Source organism: Odocoileus virginianus, chromosome 13, assembly GCF_023699985.2.
Source record: "Odocoileus virginianus isolate 20LAN1187 ecotype Illinois chromosome 13, Ovbor_1.2, whole genome shotgun sequence".
NCBI classification, from domain to species: Eukaryota; Metazoa; Chordata; class Mammalia; order Artiodactyla; family Cervidae; genus Odocoileus; species Odocoileus virginianus.
The window spans coordinates 63,354,479-63,362,642 of NC_069686.1; the positions used below are offsets into that span (position 1 = coordinate 63,354,479).

An 8,164-nucleotide genomic window follows, 5' to 3' on the forward strand; every position below is an offset into this window, starting at 1 on the left:
ATAAAGATATGTTGAGTAAGGTGTAGTGATTGCTCAAGGATGAAATGGTAGCAGTGACATCGATCAGCAAAACTCTGAGGAAGGAATAAGGCATTCATCGGCTCCTAATGGAAGCTGGACAGCTGGATGAGTCTATTGGACAAGGAGACATTTAGGGGAGAGGGACCGGTTTGCTCCTACAGAGAGGCATGGCATGGCATGTGACGGTCAGGAGACGTGAGCAGCTCAGTGCAGAGAAGCAGGCGAAGGGCAGATGAGCAAAGAGTCTGATTGATGTTTTTAATGCTTTAATTTTTGGAAATTGGGTTATGCTTGCCGTGCAACACTGTGCAAGTTCAAGTTTGTCATAATAAATGACAAGTATTTATTAATTCAGTTTCTGTGGGTTGAGAATCTGGGCACAGACTATCTCTGTGCCCCTGAGCCGAGATCCTTCACCAGGTTGCATGTATCAAGGTGCCAGCAGGCACTGTGGTCTCTTTGGAGGCTAGACCTGTGGAGGATCTGCTTCCAAGCTTCCTCACATAGTGTTGGAAGGATTCAGTACCTCCTGGGCTTCTGGACTGAGGGCCTCAGTTCTCTGATGACCACTGGCTGGAGACCCCTGTCCATTCCTTGCCATCTGAGCCTCTCCTAGGGCAGCTCAGACATGGCAGCTGGCTTCTATCAGAGCCAGCGAGAGAAACAGAAGGTGTCCCTAGCTTAGGCCACAGTGTTTTTGTAACCTGGACTTAGCTTGACATCCTATAACTTATGCTGTATTTTATTAATAACAGCAAGTCAGCAAGCCTAGTGCACAGTCAGAGGGCGGGGAGAAGATGAGGACATAAGCTGCAGGATGTGAGGCCCTCCGGGGCCACCTGAAGGGTCCTCACAACAATATGGATTCTAACCTCATCCACAACACTTGTTGCAATCTACCGGCCAAAACTAAGGAGCTGTTTTGACAAACGTTCTGGGACTCCGTGAAAACTCATGGGAGGAGAGTTGAGGAGGTGGGGTCCCAGATACTCTTAGCCAGGCCTTCCACCTGCTTGGCTGTCTACTGAAATAAACATGTCAGCAGGGAAGGAAATGAGCATCGTGCATCTGAAGCACAGTGCCTGCTGAAGGATTCTAAAAGTCAGCTCCATCAGCGATTCACTGAGGTTCTATTAATCTGGCAGGAAAGCCACAGGGTCTGGCTTTTAATAGAGGAAAAGCTGAGCCACAGCTGTCTTGCAAAGCAGAAGGATGTCTCCTCCCACTCTGGCTCCCTCATTGACATTCTACATAAACTTGAGTCACACTGCACTAGTTTGTCTTCATTTTGCATTTGTGTTTTTCTGCTCCTACTAATTCCTGAAAGGATAAAGGAGACACAGAGTTAATAGGAAATTCTCTATTGAGAATTAAGTGGGTTTGCTGGGGCTTCTTAGGAAGACTTTGTCAGCTATGGTAACTGATTCTTTGGGGTTTCTGGACTCCTAAGAGTCTGCCTAAGCTTAACCTATTATATAGGTAGAAGGGACATAGTTCAGCATGCAAAATTGAGGTGACATTTAAGAGCACCTCCTAAACTCTTTGCAATCAATGTTCAAGGAGCACTTAGGGCATTATTTCAGTTAACTCCTGCAAACACTATGCATGCGTGTGTGCATGCAAAATTGCTTTACCTGTGTCCAATTCTTTGCATCCGTAGGACTGTAGACCACCATGCTTCTCTGTCCATAGGACTTTCTAGGCAAGAATATTGGAGTGGGTTGCCATACCATCCTCCAGGGGATCTTCCCAATCCAAAGATCAAACCCCTGTCTCTTATGTCTCCTGTCTTGGCAAATGGGCTCTTTACCACTAGTGTCACTGAGAAGCCCCAAACACTAGGATAGACAGAGTTATTATCATCAGTTGGCAAATGACCAAAGTGAAATTTGGGGAGGTTAGGTCACTGGTTCAAGGCTACTTTGGCCATGGGTAGGGCATGAGCCAAGGTCTGGTGAAGGCTTGCCTGATTGCAGAGACCCCACTCCATGGCACATCTGTGTTCTTCACAGAGGAACATAATCACAAAAGCAGCAAGGAAGCAACAAAACAAAGCACTCCATACCCTTGGATGGCTGGTACTTAGAAATCAGGCTCACATTGCTTCACTTTTCTTAACTGGGATAAGTGTTGCTGCTGTTATGAATACTGGGACTGACACTGTTAGTGTTCATTCAGTATGTCCAAGGAATTAACCCCAGGGCCTTGGAGTGTGGCATGCATTAGTGCACACTAGTAACTCCATCACGTCTGACTCTGCGACCCCACAGACAGTAGCCTGTCAGGCTCCTCTGTCCATGGAATTCTCCAGGCTAGAACACTGGAGTGGGTAGTTATCCCCTTCTTCAAGGGGATCTTCCCAACCCAGGGACAGAACCTGGGTCTCCTGCACTGCAGGTGAATTCTTTGCCAGCTGAGCCACCAGGGAAGCCTGGAGCAGGGCATCAGTTCAGTTCAGTTCAGTCACTCAGTCGTGTCTGACACTTTGTGACCCATGGACTGCATCACGCCAGGCATCCCTGTCCATCACCAGCTACCGGAGTTTACTCAAACTCATGTCCGTTGAGTTGGTGATGCCATCCAACCATCTCATCCCCCATCATCCCCATCTCCTCCTGCCTTCAATCTTTCCCAGTATTAGGGTCTTTTCCAATGAGTCAGTTCCTTGCATCAGGTGGCCAAAATATTGGAGCTTCAGCTTCAGCATCAGTCCTTTCAGTGAATATTCAGGACTGATTTCCTTTAGGATTGATTGATTTGATCTCCTTGAGTCCAAGAGATTCTCAAGAGTCTTCTCCAGAACCACAGCTCAAAAGCATCAATTCTTTGGCACTCAGCTCTCTTTATGGTCCAACTCTTACAACCATCCATGACTACTGGAAAAACCATAGCTTTCACTAGATGGACCTATGTTGGCAAAGTTATGTCTCTGCTTTTAAATATGTTTTCTAGGTTTGTCATAGCTTTTCTTCCAAGGAGCAAGCATCTTTTAATTTCATGGCTTCAGTCACCATCTGCAGTGATTTTGGAGCCCCAAAAGATAAAGCCTCTCACTGTTTCCATTGTTTCCCCATCTATTTGCCATGAAGTGTTGGGACCAGATGCCATCTGTTGACCAGATGACTCGACATTTCTGAATGTCAAGCTTTAAGCCAGCGTTTTCACTCCTCCTTCATATCCATCAGGACACTCTAGCTCCTCTGTGCTTTCTGCCGTAAGGGTGGTGTCATCTGTTTATTTGAGGTTGTTGACATTTCTCCCTGCAAGCTGGATTCCTGCTTGTGCTTCATCCACCTTGGCATTTTGCATGATGTACTCTGCATATAGATCAAGTAAGCAGGGTGACAATATACAGTCTTGACGTACTCCTTTCCAAATTTAGAACCAGTCTGTTGTTCCATTCTGGTTCTAACTGTTGCTTCTTGACCTGTATACAAATTTCTCAAGAGGCAGATAAGGTCGTCTGGTATTGCCATCTCTTGAAGAATTTTTCATAGTTTGTTGTGATCCACACAAAGGCTTTGGCATAGTCAATGAAGCAGATGTAGATGTTTTTCTGGAATTTTCTTGCTTTTTCAATGATCCAGTGGATGTTGGCAATTTGATCCCTGGTTCCTCTGGCTTTTCTAAATCCAGCTTAAATATATGAAAGTTCTTGGTTCACATACCGTTGAAACCTGGCTTGGAGAATTTTGAGTATTACTTTGCTAGCATGTGAGATGAGTGCAATTGTGTAGTAGTTTGAACATTCTTTGGCATTGCCTTTCTTTGGGATTGGAATGAAAACTGACCGTTTTCCAGTCCTGTGACCACTGCTGAGTTTTCCAAATTTGCTGGCATACTGAGTGCATTGGCATGCCTGAGTTCAAATCCTGGCTCCTTTTTCTACTATCTGTGTGACCTTGGTGAAGTTACTAAAACTGTGAACCTCAATTTATTTGTCTGTAAAATGGAGCTAAAAGTGCCATCAATGTGGGTTCCTAGGAAGAGCTGGTGTTTGGCATGTGGAAGTTGCTGCCTTTCTTTGGAATAAGAGACAGTTAAGCATTTAGCGCTCCTCTGAGGATTTGCCTGGTTTCCTTTATCAAATGGAAGCTATGTTTTTAAGTAGTTTTATATCTTTAATGGAAATAGTTACATTCAAGTTTAGCTGTTAAGGTTGGTCTTTTCGTGAAGCATCACTAAAATTACTTTTCACTGAAATGTATTCCCCAGACTATTTTCCCCTAAAGATGGCTGGGTATTGATGAGGGATGCCCTCATGGCCAAGCTGCCAGTGGCCCATAGTGAAAGGGAAGGGCCGCTGAATCAGAAGCAGATAACCTTGTTGTAGCCCACTTGAGATGACCTGATTCCCCAATGTTACTAAATGCTGCTGAATTAAGCAAGCAATCACTGTCCCATTTTAAATACATGTTTCTTGCAGCTAAAAATCTAAGGAGCATTTGAAAAAAAAGTAGACATATGCAGAGTCAAAAAAAGAACACAAAATCCAGCTACATGGTACATCTTAAAGTAAGTGTTTCAGGGACAGAAAAACTCAAATAACATCTAATGCACAGATCCAGTTAGGAGGAAACAGAGTGTCCCTTAGGTCTGTGAGCTTGTTGAATGGACATTGATGGATTTGTTTTCCTTTCAGATTAAATTGAACTCTGATGTGAAAGTGGTTTACTGGTTTCTGATCTTGAAAGCAACATTTTTTTTGGGTTGTTTGTTTTTTCTCCCTCTAACTAAATTTCTCTTGTTTAGGTGTTTTAGCTTTTTAGCAGCTTGAAAAGAGGCACATCAGAGTATTATCAGAAGAAATTATTTGCTTAAAAAATATTGAGAGAAACAGAGAATTTGGCTAACTTTACTTTCCCTCTGGTAAAGTGGTGTCTGACAAATGGACCGTTCTAGGGGCTTGAATATTTTCTCTAAGGCTCAAATGCCCAAAGATATGCAAAATAACATTTCAGCAATTTTTCATAGCTTGACAAGATAAATATTATCAGAACTGAATGTGAACATTTGTGTAAATGAGGGCTGGCCTTTAACGATGGAGATAACACATAGGAGTGTTAAGTAGATGTCAGTGTTGGCTGTTAATTAGATAATGTCTGTGCTGAGAACTCATTTTACCTTAGCATCTGTGGATGTAATCTCATCTTCAGGGTTAGCTGGTTTAGGAAAAGATATCTTATGCTAATTTATTGCTCAATAAATTTTAATTTCAGACATTGGCAGATAAAATATCTAGATATGGCAGAGACACCCACATGAATGTAGAATAAATGCTATTGTTTATGTGTGATTGCTAGCTTTCCCTGTCATCTTTGATTAGATGTTACACTTGTCAAAAACTAAGCAATCAACATTGGTTCCTCACTGCTCACTAAATTCTAGACTTTATTTGGATTTCATCAGTTTTCCATCAATGTCCTCTTGCTATTCCAGGATGAAGATCGGGGTACCATGATGTGTTTAAGTGTTATATCTCCTGAGTTTCTTCTGTCTGTTGCAGTTTCTCCATTTTTACTTGCTTTTCATGACCTTGGCAATATTACTGTGTGCTAGCCAAGTATCCTGTGGAATTTATCCTAGCCTGGGTGTGTCTGATATTTTTTCTCATGAATTGATTGAGGTAAAGGTCTTTCTGATCACAGTATATGATGGGGTCACAACAGCCACATGATATGTCTGATGATGGTATTATTTTCCCCTGTTCTTGCTAAAAGATACACTAAAACATGCCATACTAAAGAGTATATCAAACGACTCATTTTTGCATGCTAGGTAGGAGTGATTTGAAGTGAAAGGAGGGAGTGTCATTAAAAAAATACTCTGGATATACCTTAGCCCTTCTGCATATCTGAACTTAGGTGGAGTAAGTCAAACGAAGGAACATCTGGGTTATGCCTTTTTTTAAAAGTAGTTTTCTTTTTTGTTGTTATTGTTGTTGCTGAGTTTTTATTTCATAATCATAAATTTAACTTTGCAATCCAGCTAGACTTGGAGGGGGATAAGGAAGATATGGAACCCTAAGAACTGTAGCAAGAGCACAAAGATTATAGGATATTTCAAGCATATGGGGTAAAGGGGTGCTCTCCTGGGCTACAGAGGAATAGGCTGGTGGGTAAGTAAAACACAAGTCAAATTCATTAGATTTTTCCACAGTCGGAAATGGTTATATTCTTGCTAGTCTTGCCATTCCTGGATCCAAAGCCCTCCACGGCTTCTACAATATTCATGCCCTCTTTTACCTTGCCAAAGACTGCTTGCTTGCCATCCAACACTCAGTCTTGGCAGTGAAGATGAAAAATTGGGAACCGTTTGTGTTGAGGCCAGCATTTGCCACGGACAAGGTGCCAGGACCTGTATGCTTCAGGATGAAATTCTCATGATAAAATTTCTCCCCGTGAATGGACTTGCCACCAGCACCATTAGGGCATGTGACATCACCACCCTGGCACATAAATCCCGGAATTATTCTGTGAAAGCAGGGACCTTTATAACCAAATCCTTTCTCCCCAGTGCTCTGAGCATGAAAGTTTTCTGCTGTCTTTGGAACTTTGTCTGCAAACAGCTTGAAAGAGATGTGGCCCAAGGGCTTGCTGTCGACAGTGATGTTGAGAACAAGATGGGGTTGAGCGTGGCTGGACAGCGTGAGACTCTGGGGTGGCGGTGTCTACAAGGCCTAAAGTAGTTTTCTTTAGGAGCTGTCAACGTGTTGTTGAAGTGTGGACTTGTAACTCCTCATGGACTATGGCCAGGCAATGATATGTACTTAAAAGCTGCATTATTGAAAAATGAGTGTTTTATCCAGGTACTCATTCTTTTATTGTTATTTGCTTTTTAAACTTTGTTTTAGTCACTTAAAGAAAATTTTCTTAAGGCACATTTTGCCTCAAATCCATTCCAAGTTGTTTAGGAATGGATAAAGAAGATGTCACATATGTGCATGTAGACAATGTAATATTAAAGAATAAAATAACGCGATCTGCAGCATGTGGCTGGACCCAGAGAGTGTCCTGCTGAGTGAAGTAAATCAGACAGAGAAGGAGAGATATCATATGACATCCTTTATACGTGGAATATAAAAAGAAATGATGCAAATGAATTTACTTACAAAATAGAAAGAGACTCACAGACTTAGAAAACGAACTTCAGGCTACCAGGGGAAGGAATAGTTAAGGACTTTGGGAAGGTCATATACACACTGTTATATTTAAAATGGATAACCAACAAAAAACTATCACATAGCACTTGGAACTCTGCTCAATGTCATATGCCAGTCTGGATGGGAAAGAGGTTTAAGAGAGAAAGGATACATGCAACTGTATGGCTGAGTCCCTTCACTGTTCTCCTGAAACTATCACAACATTGTTAATTGGTTATTCCCCAATACAAAATGATTTTGGTATTAAAAAAATAAAAAATAAAATTAAAAAATTACAATTAAGAAATAATAATACAAATTAAAAATATTCATAACCTTGGGTGTGCCCTTATGTGGATATGAACTAGAAAGACAGTTGTAGTTTTTTAAAAAAAATAAGATGAAATGAGGAAAATTCCGTAGAATCCAGTGATTAGTTTGAAGGGGAGGATGAAGAATGGTTTTAAAGTATTAAGTATGTGCCAGATGAATAAAAATATCAATGATAATTAGGTCTAGATAGGAAGGTAAACTTGGATAGTGACTCCATTTTACTTGGATTCAGTTTCAGAAGAAATTATTGTTCTTATGGGGCCATCAAAGAAACAGTTGAAAATGTGGGATTGAGTGTCATAAAGAAGGTCAGCATTGAAGAGAGAGCCTGTTTGAAATGAAGTATCAGTAAATGGAAAAGTTGTTTTAGAGATCTCCAAACATGGTCACTCCTTAATCTCTGCAATTTATTCAGTGGAACCACCTTCCACGTCAGACACTTCTTTGGCCGTCCCCGTTGCAGCCTCTCATTACGACTTTGGGATAAAAGCAAACCAAGGTCAAACATCAGACCCCTGCAGGGAGATAACCTGAGCCCTTCGTCTGATGAAACCTCTGCCCCTGACAGCTCGCTGCTCTTCAGGGAAACCCAGAGTGGCTTCTTTCCTTAATGTTCAGAATTCAGCACTTTGAACCGAGTCAGGGGCCTCGCTGCTGCTCCTCTCGCCT

The 8,164-nt window shown here is 41.9% G+C and overlaps 1 pseudogene; it reads right to left on the minus strand.

Annotated features, from left to right (window-relative positions):
- Positions 1-6,164: 6,164 nt before the first annotated feature.
- On the minus strand, positions 6,165-6,534 carry LOC110141332 (peptidyl-prolyl cis-trans isomerase A pseudogene; annotated as a pseudogene).
- Positions 6,535-8,164: the final 1,630 nt, after the last annotated feature.